The sequence below is a fragment of the Ambystoma mexicanum genome, chromosome 2q, assembly GCF_040938575.1.
Source record: "Ambystoma mexicanum isolate Mex_15411 chromosome 2q, UKY_AmexF1_1, whole genome shotgun sequence".
NCBI lineage: Eukaryota > Metazoa > Chordata > Amphibia > Caudata > Ambystomatidae > Ambystoma > Ambystoma mexicanum.
In genome coordinates, this window is record NC_090924.1 from 768,298,175 (window position 1) to 768,314,330 (window position 16,156).

A 16,156-nucleotide genomic window follows, 5' to 3' on the forward strand; every position below is an offset into this window, starting at 1 on the left:
CAAGGGAAATTAGGCCCCCCACTTTCGCAGGGCTGGGGTCGGGGGTGTTGTCACTGCCACGTGGGGTCACGTTCCCGGGTGCAAGCTTTACAGGGGGGCCTGCAAGTTGTGTGGGCTGTGTATAGCAGAGAGGTTACACCAGGGGTCTCCGGGCTTCTCCACAAGGCCTCTGCAGAGGTCCCTTCAGATAGGCGATGGGGGTAAGCTGGGTCACAGGCCGCAATGGTGTCTCCGGCTGTCTGCTCCTGTGTCAGGACAGCATTACTCATGGCTCATGTGGGGGAGAAACAGACTCCCTGAATGATTACGTGTCCTCGGGGCACTGCACCAGGTCTTGAGGGTCTAGATGGCTTTGTTAGGGGAGGGTGCCTCTGAGTGCAGCCATGCTGGGTGGCCAGAGGCTGTTACAGAGATTTACTTGGGGAGGGCGGTTCTCTGTTATATTATAAAAGATGCCGTTCGGAGCAGCGTACCTGTTTTGCCTGCTCTCCTTTCAGTGGGTGGATAGGGAGCTCTGGCACCTCATGTTGTGTCATGGATATCCTGGGGGCGGGCCTCCGTTCTGCTTTCCCGCTCCTGGTGTCCCTGGTGTCCCTCAGTTTCTCGTTCCTCGTCCCCGCTCATGACCAGAGGTGTGGCGGAGTCTCGGGCACCTCCAGTACCATGCAAGGTCTACCGACCAGCTCACAATTGCAAGGCCACTGTTAGGGGAGGGCGCCTCGGAGTGTCGCTGTGCTGGTTGGCCGGAGGCAGTTGCAGCGCTTTACTTGGGGAGACCGGGGCTCCATTATAGTATAAATGATTGTTAGGCAGAATCACCTGCAGTACCCTTTGGGAACACTACAGGCAATTAAGACTACAAGTGTAAGCACAATTTCACCTTTGGTACAAGCCTGTACTACAGAGTAAAGTGGTACCGATGGCTGTGCAGCCAGACTTATCTCAAGGTTTCTTGGTAAAAGAATATACATTTATTTACTCAGTCAGTTTGAAAACATTACACTAGCAAGAGTAGCTCAATATCACACACTAATAAACCACAAATACACAACCGGTAAGTAAATGAACAAGTTTAGCTCTCCTGAAGTGGGAGCAAAATGTCACTTTATATACTTTTAAAAGGGGTAAAAAGACAAGGTTATGCGAATCAACAGCACAAATGCATTCATAGGCAGGGCAAAGGATTTCAGTAACTACAACCAGCAATTCATCTCATAGGCCTGGGCCAAAGTCAATGGTTTAGAGTCTTTGTTATTGGATAGCATAATTCTGGTAATAACGGTAAAGTCTTTGCTGCGGTTTTTAGAAGAATTTGGCTAGGTGAAAAGTTTGACGAATGTTTAGGGAAGGACAAGCCTTCGAAGTTGAGGAAAGTTTCACGCACTTTCTCGGTGGCCGAAATGAGTTCCGGACCATGTTGTGTTTGCACAGTACCTTGTTAGTGAAGAAAAGCAGTAGCTGAGGCAGTTGTTCCTGGCAGTTCGAGCAGATTTTGCTGTTCCTGAGCTTCAGTCGTAGGGACAGGAAGGAGGATGTCGGGAAGTTCCTGCACTGCCCAGGGATGAGGCCAAAAGCTTAGCAAGACGTTGGTTTAAGGTGTGAGTGTCTTAAAGTCCACAAGCTGGTTTCCTTCCCTCTGGCTATCTCGTTTTCAACAGCACTCAGATGAAAATTCGACCAGATGGGGACGGTGTCCAGGTGGCTTACGAGTTGGTTGTTCCCACCAAACTCAAGGGAAGAAGTTAACCTTAAAGATCTTTTATGTCGATTGGAGTTTCAGGCAATTCGGACTTGCAGCAGGGCTTCACTGGTCGTCCAGGAATTGCAGCAGTCCTCTTCCTTCAGCTCGTCTTCAGTTCTTTCGTTCCAGTAGTCGGCTCTGCTTTCCAAGTCTCAGAAACCTGCTTTTAAACAGTTTTCGCCCATTCATTCCAGCCTGGCTGTCACTCACACAGCAAGGTGGCTGTCCTTGCCGGACAGTCAGACTGGCAATCACGCCAGAGTGCATTCAGGTCTCCTAGGAGACTAAGCACAGGGAGTTTCGGGCACCTCCCTCACATCCTGTCCACCCCAGACACTCAGGCGCCAGAGGAGGGCTTCAGCACTGAAGCCCGCCAAAGGCCAACAAACAAATGGACCGAACCTGGTTTGGCGCGCAGAGACAAAGACAAGAAGTACTTTTCCTAAAAGAAATAGTGAAAAAAAGATGACCAGAGTCTGTTTTTACAGATAGATCTTGGGCGCCATATTGAAAAACATGGCTGACCCGATTTCTAGCTACCGTTGTTAGAGGTCGGGGAAAATCACGGTAGTTAATCTAAACTCCTGCCACTAGCCGTTTAAAGTAGGAAAAGGTACCATTTGACTGTTACATGAGTGATTTGACTCGGGGGAAGCTAGCCAACCCCTCCAGCACTCTATAGGAAGATAATATGTGCTGGGTCAGTACATTTAAAAATTCTAGTAAAGCCAATTTAACTTTACATGCTCTGGGAGACGGTAGTCAGTCCCAGAGAAGGTATTTAAACCTTGGGGAGTCTGAAAGACACCCCTGCGCCACTGCACTGAAGGTGCTGAGTGACACACAGAAAAAGATGATGCCCATGGAGTTGTTTTAAAACTCCATAACCAAAGAACACAATAGTAAAACACATTGAAAATGAAAAGTTCAAAGTCCCAAAATATAGCAAAAGAGCTGGAGGGCTCTAAGGTAGAGAGAATTTAGCACTTGTGAGAGAAATCTGCCTAATAATGATGCTGTCTCAGGCGGCCTCCCGCACCACGGAAGGTTCACTGTCCAGCACAGTATTTCAAGGTCGCGTTTAGCCTGCGCCCTCCTCATTGCGCCTCCCGGAACTCTGAAGCGGCTCGGAGTCTCGGCATGTCCTGCTGTCGTTTCTGTTGGTCATCTCTCTGGTCTCCCTGTGCCTAGTGCGATGAGAGTTTGAGTTGGACCAGGGGGGGGGGGGTGCTCCCCGGTTTCGCACACTGCTGTTTACTCAAGCGGGAGCTTCCTGGGGGACTGTACACACAACTCGGCCCTTGGATGAGGAGCAGAACGTAGAGACTCATACATCTCTATGCCCCCTGGTGGCCAATCCGGGGATCACTTTTATAAGAAAACGGCAGATTTGAATTTTGCTGATATGCTCGTAACTGAAGGAGGCATTGGCGATGCTAATGATTTCCACTGTCCGGGCAGGGGTGGGAGTGGCAGTGGTGCCTCTTGAACTGCTCGATGTGGCAGTAAAAGAAAAGGTCATTACTGCAATTCCTTTGCTAGTAGGTTTCAAGACCTCTTCCACTCATATGCCACAATTTGGTCCATGCTCCATATCTTGTTCTGTCCATTCAACCTTCCAAAAGAGTAATAAAAGCAGATAATCAGGATCAATAGCAAGGGTTTGAAATTGTGGCACAGATTAACTCATCAGAGCCAACTATTTCTATGTTAATGCCATAGGTCAGATCTGCAGCTTCAAAAATTTTCCATCGCTGATTTATTGCCTGGTCACAAAGATTTGTTCTTTTAGCACATAGTCTAGAGGGATGACATCACTAATGGTACTGGATAGGCATCAAATATGACCCTTGACCTCATTACAAGTGTGTCGGTCCGTAATTATGGGATGTGGTCGCACTGCACCAGCACCCATTTCCAGACCACCAAACTACAACTCTGTGGGCGGGGCCGTTGCGCCCGGCAGATCTCACCGGGGCGTAACGGCCCCCACCTGCAGAGTTTTCACTGAAGCACAGGCACCATTAGCAACAGGGCCAGTGCTCCGGTTTCCACATTCCCATGGAGACCTATGGGGCTCCATGGGAATGGGGACTAATATCTTCCAGTGCCTGACTTCCTGGTGCCAGCAGGATGTGATTTCCCACTGGCACCGGGAAGTTAGGTGCCGTAAAAATTGTACGAGTTTGACGGCAACCCACTGGAAGCACCGGCAGGATTACCGCAGGACTCGTAATGAGGCCCCCTGTTTCACCTTTGGTTCTATAACACACTTGCTTTGTGATGTTCAAAGAGACTTGAAGCCCCAGATAAGGCTGAATTCCATCAAACCACTTTTTTTACGATGAGCCGGGAAAGGCTATGTGCGGTTTGCAATCTTCTTAGAATCTTCTGGGCATTGGCAGAATGGCTGAAAAGGCCACAAACTGTGTGACATATGCATCCTATGTTGGCAGGTTTTGTGTCTTTTTTTGCGAAGTCCTATACTATAAGGTTCAATCAGTGTGAAAAATAGGGCACATGGTAGTACCTGCCATATGCCATTGCACATACAATTTTACTACCTCTGTCACTCACAACAAAATCAGCAGCCAATGCTTTTGGTCTAAGCCATCCCAAAACTTTGCAGTTTAATAAGGAATGGGTTTTTTCTTCTGCGTGTGCCTTTTCCGTAACAAACATTGAAAGAGTCGATTGCTGGCAAATATTTTCCTGTAGGGCAGTTGAGGTATTAGTTCAAATGGTTGCCAACCGGGGTCACATGTCTGTGGCATCTGGAGGAAGTTGAGGGTATTCGGCTTGATGGCCTACTGGGAATCTAAATCAGTTTGTGTTCTGACAACTCTTGCACCATCATCATCATCTTCCTTGACCATAAGCACTGTCCATTCAGAAGAACCTTCAGCAGCTGACACACTTTTACCATTTTCCTGAATGGAACGCAGTTCCCATGGATGATTGTTTTCCAAGTGAGCTTACAGTTCCACACTGACATGATGCACGCATTGCTTCCAACAATGCACAGTTTTTTGATGTTTGAGTGCGCAGCCGCTGGTGAACAGGGACCCACGGAGAAGTCAGTAAGTACAACTGCATGAACATGTGCATGTGCCCCCATTGTATTGCAAGCATCCTCCGGCATAGCGTTAGCAATGGCCATGACAAGCGGGCTGATACATGCCATGTAAGGCAGCGCACACCCGTCAATGTCAGTGGTACCCCGAAATAATGCGCATGCATGCATATTGTACACACCCAGCATGAACCGCCCCTCCACCTGCATGGTCACCCATCTGAGCAATACCACCCATGTGAGACACATGATCCCAACAAACACTGGGGCACAGACATAATGGGATGGGTTGAATGCATGACCAACGACATGTGTGGCAAATTGTTCACTACCTATCTCAATTCCCCAACAGGTACCCTCTCCTTGGACAGCGATGAGGCAGGACCCTCACATGCAGAAACCAAAACAACACCCCATCTGCACAGGGCAAACCAACTTCAAGCCAAAGCAAACAGCATGGCAGTGCTGCAGGCCCAGCCCAGCTGATGGCTGTATTACCTCAGCAACCACCACCAACGGCTGCAGCTGCCCAGCCACCACCACCAACAGACACCATTGATGAGTCACAGACCAGCACTGGTGGTGACACCGCACACATGCCTGTAGACATTGCCCCGACATGCAACAGCATGCTTTTGTGGCATGCACCCGTCCCATTGCACAATGGGGCATGTCCTACGCTGATGAAGAAGAGGAGGAGGACAGGGAGGAGTATGAAGCATATGAGGGGGACACAAGACCAGACTTCAGCCCACCCCCAAGTCTGCATAGCCCACCACCACTGACGGAAGGAAACCTGCAGGCAATACGTTCATGGCTGGAGCAGATTGAGCGCCCGTAGGTGGACATACACACCATGGCAGGAGAACAACTCAGTGAAATGCAGGCAATGCGTGATTGCATGCAGGGATGTGCCCGCTTCATGGCACGCTCCCTGGCACATGCCACTGCTGCTATAGTGAGACTGGGCCAGAGGGTCCATGAACATATGGATGCTACATCCGCCTCGGCAGAGGCACTTACCCAGGCCATGCAGTTGACACTGCATTACAAACGTGCACAGGGATCTGAGCCCTCCACCTCAAATACAACTACTGAGGGCTCATTGGAAAGCACACCAAGTTGCCGTAGAGTGAGCCACCTCACCACAAGGATGCAGGAACAGGATCCAAAGCCAAAGTGTGCACGGACGTGAAGCATGGACACATTTATGGTGTAGTTGTCTTGTGCTGGGGTGGGTGATTGCGGAGGGTGTTGTTGGGGTGGGTGATTTGGGAGGATGGGATGTTAAATCCATATACAGTACAAGTTTCAATTACATAAATACTTATCACTTGCAGCAATGATTGGACATTTGTCATTGGGTGCATTTCTTTATTTTGGGCAATTACTAGTGAAGGGTGCATGGATAGAGATAGGGGTTGTCAACATCAATGGAAGTTCTCAGTGAGCTCCTGGCCTCTGTTCGCGCAGTGTGTTCATGTGTGCCACCCGCAGGCATAGCGTCATCATCTTCAGACCGGGCATGTGCACATCTGGGGCAGGGGTATATTCCGCCGGATGCATATGTTGTGCAATATGGCGCATGCAAGCACCATCTTGCCACCATTGTCCGGCCTGTACATTAGCGCACCGCCTGTCTGATGTAGACATTGCAAAGTGCCTTCCACATGCCACATGTACACTCAATTGCCACCTTGGTCCGGATGTGGGCCCGATTGTATGCCACCCTCTGTGGTGTCTGGGGATTCCTCAAAGGAGTCATCAACCATGGTATCTCTGGATATCTGGAGTCACCTGCAAGGGGGACAGACATGGGAGCATGCCATTGGGTACCGTGGATGAGTGCATCATTACAGCAGTTACACGATAGTCAGAGTTTCATGACATGTCGCTTCTGTCAGCCCACTATGCCTATACATATTTAGGCCTTTGCATTTGGAGTGCAATGACAAAGTGTATGGGGGATGGCTACAGGCATGCTTGTACACACCCAACAATTGTAGCAGCCATGGGTGTGGGTTCACAGGACTGGTCTGGTACACATGCCATGTCCATTGCTACTGAGGGGTCCCTCTGTGGAAGTTCATCTGGCCGACATGTCACCTATGGCAGTGTGATGCACTCAATGACACAGTGTTCACCCCATGTGTCTGATTCTTGTTGGTGTGACGTGAACCTGTTCCTTACTCCAGTTCATCCGCACGCAGAATGGGTGTCTGGGGCTTGACAACCTATGCTAACGTGCAGTATGCCATACAGCAGATTAATTGACTTGTCAATGACTTTGATGTGTGCGTCGGCTTACTGTGGCCGGTGACATTGGTACTTGGGTGTGTTGTTGCATGTCGTATCTGCACCTCCTGAATGGACCTTGGTGCCCCAGTACACATACTTAGTACACACCTAGGCAACCATGCCAAACCCCCTTGCAGGCCATGCATTATGTGGATTTTGCACTGTTGCATTGTGGTACCTGTGGTCCAGTGCGTGTGTCTGGCCTGTTCTGGTTGCATGGTTTTCCCATTCACTGTTGCTTTTTGTGTTGTGGCCCATTACGTTGGCCAGCAGCCTGGCTTGTCTCAGGGGTGTGTGTGGGTCCAGTGTCTGTTTGGCCTTCTAACGGCATACATTTTCATTGTGCCAACAACACCTCTATGCATGGTGCTCTGTGTGCTGGGACCTGTGCTCACCCAGTGCCCAGGTACGCTGGCAGCATGCTGTTGCGCAGGACCATGGCATCATGGGTTGAGCCAGGGAACCGGGCACAGCAGTGTGTGATCGTGAAGTCTTAATTATAGATAAACTTGATGTTCAGTGAATGGTACTGCTTCCAGTTCCTGTAGACCTCCGTCAGGGCCTGAGGTTCCGACAGCTGAATGTGCATGCAATCCATTGCTACCACATTGGGCATACCTGCCATGGCATAGAATCTTGCTTGGTGGCGTTCACCTGTGCCATGGTGGCTGAGAGGGCAATATGCTGTCCCACATGCAGCAGGAGTGCAACCAGCACCTCGAACAATAGTTTTGAGAATGTAGGCTGCGATAGGCCATGCAGATGGCTTACAGTGTTTTGGAATGTGCCCGTTGCAAGGAAATGCAGGACTGACACCAGCTTTACCAGCGGTGTTATGGCTGTATGTATGCCATTCCTGCTCACTATATCTTCCTGGATCATGCTGAGGACATATGCTACACTCTCCTTGTCAAGGCGGTACAGGGTTAGGATTTGCATGTTAATGAGTGTCCATGATGTGTCCCGAACATGGGCTATGGGCGCACGCCTTGCATGGCACCTCCTCCTCCTCCTCACATTCCACATCCTTAGCCTCCTGTCCACTGCTGCATGGTGGTTTTTTGTAAGTATGTCCATTGAAGGTGTGGCTTTTCTTAGCTCCTCCATGCTGCTTTGGGTGCACCTGGATGCATTGGGTGCACATGTGGGCTCATTTCCCACACCTGTTGGCATTTTCTGCCATCTGTTTGTATGATTATTTGTTGTCTTGTTATTTGTGTGTCTCAAGCGCTTTGAGGACTATGGGCAATGTAGCGCTATATAAAAATCCAATCAAATCCAATTTACCACCTGCTTTCGGTGGAGGTTTCACTGCCTAGCGCTTGACTGTGCTACCAGCATTTGTTTGGCAGTAATATAGGAAGGGACAGCTTTGGCATGTGTCGCTGTTGCCATTGTGCCGTTTATACAGGCGCAGGTTACGGAGACGTCCGGTACTTTGCCAGATTCACTGGCGCCTTTATTTGCAGACACATTTTTACCATTGCCGGTGTATCTGGCACTTGTGGTCCATCTCACACGTGTTTGGTCGGTCCGGTATAAGTGCCGCTATCCATTATTACCAGCGCTTTTTTACGGGGCTGCCCGACTTATAATGAGAACCAATATCTCCAATCGCTGTCTACTCCACTCAACCCTACTTCTTATCTGGAGCTTCTAACCCCTACTCCCTTTAGACATCCCAGAATATCTTCTACTCTAGCACCCAATTTGTTACCCCCTGGGTGAGTCCCCTTTGTACCTTACCAGCATAGTTCAAGCTTTATAAATCCCATACATACATGCATGCATATTGCACTTTATAGACACAATCTATAAAGTAAAAATATCAACTATTAAGTTTATTTGTATAGTATTAAATCATGCATTTTAATAGAGACAGTTATTTATCATTGTATCAGAATAGTGCGTAATATTTATTGATGTGTAACTGTATGACGCAAATGTAGTTTGACCATAATAAAATGCAAATACTTTATTTTTCCACAACGAAAATTGGTCTTGTTTAGCTTAGGTTAACTTGGGTTAGAAATGCTACATAGACGTTAAAGTTCATTGAAAGAGCTCGCAATGACGTGGTGTTGTAGTTTCGCATGGAAATGAACAAATGTCATGCAATGTGTTTTTTTAGGGAGTCACACAGCTTCATCCCCACAAACATGTGGCAACACCATCAATAGGTGGACTGGGTAGATTTTGGCCCACTCCTTTTTCATTTACACTTAACTTCTCCATCTATCATATCTGCTTTCATTTTTAATGCTCATTTCAATGTTGTCAATAGTTATATATTTTTGTTTCCCTTATTACTACTGTCTGCACAATTGTCTTTTCAGTGTTCTCTCGGTAGTTCCCTAAAATTCCTTTAGCCTTCTAAAACTAGAATCCTCGCTTGCTCTTTTCATCACCCTCAATCCCTCTCCATACCTCATATGTTTCCAGTTGTATTTGTGTCCATTCCTCTTGCCTTGAAAATCTAATTCTTTTCATCAATGTATATATGTATTTATTTCCTTGATTTTAGTGTGGGCTGACCGTGAGCACAATCGCTTCACTGTGTCTCCAAAGCAAAATGGGTAGGGAAGAAGACATCTGATCCTCACAGGCTTTGGGAACATTCAGAAAGGTTAAGTGATGGCGAGGAAGCAAGGAAAACAGCCAAAGGGAGAGTATCTAGCACTTTCCCTTGCGGTTTTCCGCGTCAAAGTTCACGGTCATGCCACAGGGGTGCAGAAGAACCTGCAGGGGTAGGTGTGCCCACATACTGCGAATCAGGACGCATGTCCAAGCGACTGAACCGCCATGCAGGTTTAAATCCATGCCATTCAACTTTACTTTTTCTTCTCACATTTCTTCTATACCCCGTGTTTGATGCTACCAACATTTTAGTCTTTGTAATATCCTCTCCTATATCAATTACATGTTAGTGACATCGAATCTCTGAGATTAGCTCACATTCGCTACTGCTCTTCTCTGTTCATAGGTCTTCCCTCTGACCCCATCGCTTCTTCTCAGCCTGTATAGAATGCCGATGTGCTTTTATTTTTCCAGATACCCTTTCTGTACCACACTCCATCCTCTTGTGCCTCCTTTTGGCTGGCTCTGCATCTCTTTTTTATGATTGCAAACTCAAATCTGGTGCTCTATGCCTGCCCTCAAGATCTACTCATGCCTGCCCCGCCAGCCCCATCAACCTGTTATTTTGTTTCTTTCTATTCTCAATGTACATTTAGTTTTCCTCTCAACCCCTCCTGGCATGCTCTCATCCTGCTCCCCTTGCCCCATTATCCCATTCTAGTTTCTGTTTGCTTCGTTTAAATACTCTGAAACTGTGGCATCCAGTTCTCCTTGACATATGTTCCCTTTTGTCACTACCGATTTTCAGAGAACTTCTAAAATCTTTCCCTCAAGCCAACCCTTTGTATGTTCATCCATGTAATCCACAAACTTTGTATTACAGGGCCTGCGGTAACGGCCCTGTAGTTATAGTAAGATGCTCAACTCATAGAAAGAGCACTTTTTGGGCAGCTTAACCCTTTGCACTCACTGGAGAAATCCTCACCAACTTTGCATAACAAATATATGGCCACCTCAGAACAATTTTGTGAAGTTTGGTGTGATTTCATCCAGGGGGGGCAAAGTTATAGGGGGGGGTCAAATTTGCACTAGGAGCAGCAGCTGCGTTCCGCAAGCGTGCTTTTGGATTCTAAGTGATCTGGCCGCATCTGATTTTGCTGCGGCCGGAATGTTCGCATGAGAAAGGTGCAAACTACCAAAAGTTTGCACCTTTCTCATGTGAACACACTTACAGACTACGGGGGCTGCAGGTATTTCCCCCGCAACCCCTGCTTACTATACTAGAAAGTATAATTAGCGGGGTGTTGCGGGGGAAACCCCTGCAGCCCTCGTTTTTCTTTTTTTTTACTTACCTGCAATGTTACCACCAAAGATTCGAACTTTTGATGTTCGAACCTTTGGTGGTAGCATTTTTCAGTCATTTTGTACGGTCAGACCTTTTTTTCGGTTTGATCATACAAAACCTGCTTGTGTAAGTTTGGTGTAAATACGGGCAGTAGGTTTTCTTGACATCGTACGTGTCCCCTGATTGGATGCTGAAAAACGTGAGCCGCGCCGTATTTTTGGGAACAGTTGCCATGTTGGGTCCGCTGACAGACGTCCATGTCCGCACATAGCGCAGTGAGGAAAAAGTGTCGAGAACACATTTGGGGTTATTTGGTGACCGAAAGAGGGTTCTGAAAGGGTGGGGGAGTGGAATAAAATTGACATGGAGCTCTTTTTAAAGGTTAAAAAAGGGTGTGCAGATGCTGCCAAGTCTGCAGTCACTTTTAGTGTCCACGGACATCATTTGGATTACAGGGGTTCCAGGGCGAGTCCTGTTATTTGAAGGTGTATTGTACATGCTTGTTATATGGTTTAATTCTATTGTGCTGGTTGTGGGCAGTGGCCACATTCTTGGCAACTGACAACACATAGTGTAGTAATATGTGTGCAGTAATTATAGATACTGTAGGGGGAGTATACAGTATTTGTAATATGGTGGAATTTTATAATTGAAGTGATTATGGTATTTATGATTGTAGGGAAATTGAGGACAGTGCTTATGGAATATGTATTTTTTTGTTTGTGCAGATAGCAGTTAGGATAATACTTGGTATGGTTAATTAGTTGCATACAGTAAAAAAAACAGTATCATTTGTTAAGCCAGATAGTTTAAAAGCTTTAATTGCATACAATTTTACATTCTATGTACTATGTTTGTGACAACATTAGTGTGTGCTACACAGTTGTTGTATCCACATGAAATAATCATTGGTTTATTGTTAATTGAAATAATCAGCCGGTCATGTAGCATAGCGAGTAGAATGCTCACTTTGATTTCCATCCAGAACCTGTTGACGCAAGTTTGAATCCTGGCAGGGTGAACTCAGCCATTCATCCTTCCGAGGTTGATAAATGAGCACCACACACCATGGGTAATAATAAGTAGCGGTAATCAAAAAAGGGTCATGTCAAGTGGAACAGAATTTAAATCTAATACATGACTGTAAAACAGACAAAAATTAGAAAGAAAGAGCCCAGAGCGAGACCGAGAGCCCAAAAAACACCAAACAATTTCATATCATTTTTTTATAAAAAATATATTGTCATTTTATTATTGTATCACAAATAGATATATTCAAACTGTATATGCCTGTACCAGATATTGGCTCATAGTGTTACAGATAAAGTACATCAAAATTAAAATATGTTGTACACCATTAAAGCGGACCACCTGAAGGGACCACATCGCATGCAAACGTGCAAGGCAGCGAAGACCCAAGGTGAGTGAAGGGGATCACTCAAGGAGGGGAAACGGTGTCTAGGAGACATGCAATCACACATTTTTAATAGTATTAATTCTAATAAAAAGAATTGTGCAAATAATTGAATAGAGGTGGCATTCGTCGACTAACCTAGTGTGGGACTATAGAATGTTCTAGAGTCAATTTAGCACTAGCCTCTAGCCGCATTCCAGTTGATGCCCGTCTTCCTCTGGACGATACGCTACCTTGCTGTCAACAGCCTCAAATTGTGGCTGGGTTCAATTATACGCAATTCTGGAAACATAGATAGACAAACCCAAAGAGGGTAGTCGATCCTAGAATAAAAATGAAAAAGCCTAAAAGGAAACTCTACTGGGCACATATCCTCTAATCAGAGTCATGAAACAAACACTTCAACATGAATATAGAACCGGGAGAAACCATAAATACCATTTACTCAACTGGACTGGCCAATCCCAACCTCATCTATACAAATCTAGTGACGTGTTAGTCCTGCAGTATGTAGAGCACATTGGATGAAGCTACAAGGACATAAAAAAGAAAAACTGGGAGGTAAAACAATAACAACTCATGAAAATGGGAACAACCCTAAATTCATATTTGTGAATCAAAGTGACTAAATGGAATCCGAATATGCAGAACCAGACAATTCCAATGGACAGGATGAACAAGCACACATTCCCCAACTCACCTAATCAAAGATACTGGAGTAAGAAGACTTGAGTAAATCGAAAGCCTTAAGTGGATCAAGCTGGTGACAATGGCATAAATCACATGGCTCATAAAAGCATGAGAGTGGCACTGATAGCACTATTCCACCGTTTTCATAACATATGTGCATCAAATGCTAAACATGAAAAAAAGAGAGAAGAAAAAGCAAAACTAATGTTCAGTATATGAACCGTTATAGCAGCCAGATTTCAAAACGACATCCTTAGCAGAGTCAAGATGTATCTCATTATTATATAATGCGCAGTGCACGTGTGGCTGTTTCCAAATTGATCTAGGATGGAACCAACCAGCATGATTCCGTCTATGGGGCTGATTAAAATTAACATTAACCAGCTGAATTGCATATAGATCAATGGAGCAGTATGCAAAGCATAACCTGTCATTGTCGCCCATACTCTAGATCACTAATGCCACAATAGTAATGAATATGGTTGAAACATACGGTTCAAAGGCCATGATGTATTAAATTAGTCTCTTAGCACCAACCAAAGATCATAACAAATGTCACCTGAACGGCAGCAAATCCAAAAATGGCGGTCTGCCAAGTTAACGCGTTCACATTTGCAAATTGGTAAAAATGGAGCGTGCGGCCCATTCAGACATTAGATAATGCCTTATGTTAAGCAAACCACAAGAAATACTCGATAAGTCAAGAGCCTCGCTTACCTCGCGTCCATGGAAACTCCTTTGTCAATATCCATCCAGACGATCCAATGCTGCGCATGTGCCCGATCGTTTTATGTAAGGAAACACGTCTGACGTATTACATATGTTACAGACCCACAGACGAAAGGCTGCAACGTTGAATTATTATGTTTGCTGATCACATTGTTGTAATAAACAAATGACCTGCAAAAGTATTCAGTATGGTATCTGGTATTGAAAAATAAACCATGCCTAATCATAACAAATGCATCGCAATTTGTGGCACCACTTGGAATCTGATAATGCAGACTTCCTTCGTACCGCGGATAATGTATAACACGCGGTTTCAATAGGACTGTGTGGTGCATTACTTAATTGTCGGGGTAGAGTGCCAAACCCTGTATAATAATGCCAAATATAGAGGGACAGGGTGAATCCAGTCCTATGTTGTTGTTGGTTATAATAATGTTCAATATACACTCAAAAAGAGCCCCACTTTTCCATGACGTATAGATGAAGTGCAAATGGACCACATCATAGCATACTGTTAAACGGGTGCCATTCCATCCATGTTATAAATAGCAAAACTATAATGCTAAATATGCAGGGAAGTGTAGGCAGATAGTCAAAAGGCCAATGGCCATTCTTCTAAAGTATTTAAACCAACCAAATGGCTCTGAGGATTATAAATTCACCAATGTTCTTGGGTGGAGAGTCTGTTTGCAGTTGAATAGATGTCTACGCCTCTCACCATTTCTAGGGCCCACCATTGAAGGTCATCACAACTGTGATTGTTGTCCACAAAATGGGAGACAAGAGGAGAAGTAAGATTCTTTGTTCGAATCCTGGACTTATGTTCTGTGATGCTAAGTCCGGTCTAGATGTTTTCCCTATGTATGTCATATTACAGGGGCAGGTAACGGCATATATTACATTCTTAGAATTACATGTAGTATGGTCTCTCAGGTTCCATGCCTTGTTGTTAATAGTGACCATACTCCTTGCGGATGTGGATCTGCATTGGCAGCAGTATCCGCATGGGAAATGCCTGCAAATCTTATTCATCCTCCAAAGTTCCAAAATGGTCTTAGGTCCTTTTCTGATCTGGGACCTGTTAGCTCGAGATAGCCAGTTTTTTAAATGTTTCCCTTTCCGAAATGCATACATTGGGGGTGCCAGTTTAGAATTGTTTAGTTGTAACAATGGGCAATGTTTGCTAATGGCCTTTTCAATAGCAGAATGGTGGGTACTGAAGGTCATGGCGCAGACCAACCGTGAGTTGGCTACATTGTCTCGGGCATTCTTAGACAATAGAACATCGCAATGTTGATTGCGTGCCCTCTTTTGACATGTGATGGATAGCCTCGATTGGCTAGGCAAATCTCAATAATATCTGCCTGGATCGAGAAGTCTTGTTTGTCAGTGCAATTTCATCTAGCTCTTAGGAATTGACCATAAGGAATACTAACTCTTAAAGATTGAGGGTGAAAGCTTTCAAAATGCAAGATTGTGTTTCTATCCGTAGTTTTGCGATACAGATCGACCGCAATGAGACCATCCTTAGCTTGCAATAGCAGGTCTAGACACGGTATAGATACATTATTCACTGACATGGTGAATCGTAAAAATGTTAATTTAAGGTATTAATCCATATCAGGAAAAGTTTTGGTTTTGTCCCAAATGATGATAATGTCATCTATATATCTTTTGTAGAAGACAATAGATTGAAGAAAAGGGTTAGATTCAAGAAGTATAGAGACCTTTTCAAATGCCCACATAAATAAGATGGCATAGTTAGGGGCACATGCTGCACCCATTGCGGTGCCTTTGATTTGTAAAAAATACTCTTCCTAAATTGAAAATAGTTTTGCGGTTCAGTTCTTGAATCCAGGAAAGTTTTAATCATGGGCAAGGATTCCATCTGCGTTATGTTGGAGTACAAAGACTCCACATCTAGAGTGATGAAAAGATTACTAGAAGAGTCAAATGGTAGGCCTTCCAGAAGTACAATGGCATCGGTGGTATCTAAAGCAGAAAGGTGAGTCTTACACCCCTCTTTGTGAGGACAGCCCTTTGGCTGGCAGGTTGATGTGTTTAATTAATTACTGTGTGTAAAAGTGATCTAAATAGACACGTTTACAACTTTTAATAAGATGGAAAACGTTAATACTTTAGCTTTTTCCGATGAATTTTTTCAGAGGTTGATAGGCCTTCCCTCGATAGTATCAACTGACCGTCAAGGAGATGTTCCCCTGACTGAATTGAATGACTTTGATACTCTGACTCAAAAAAAGAAAAAATTGATCAGGACAGAGTCACATG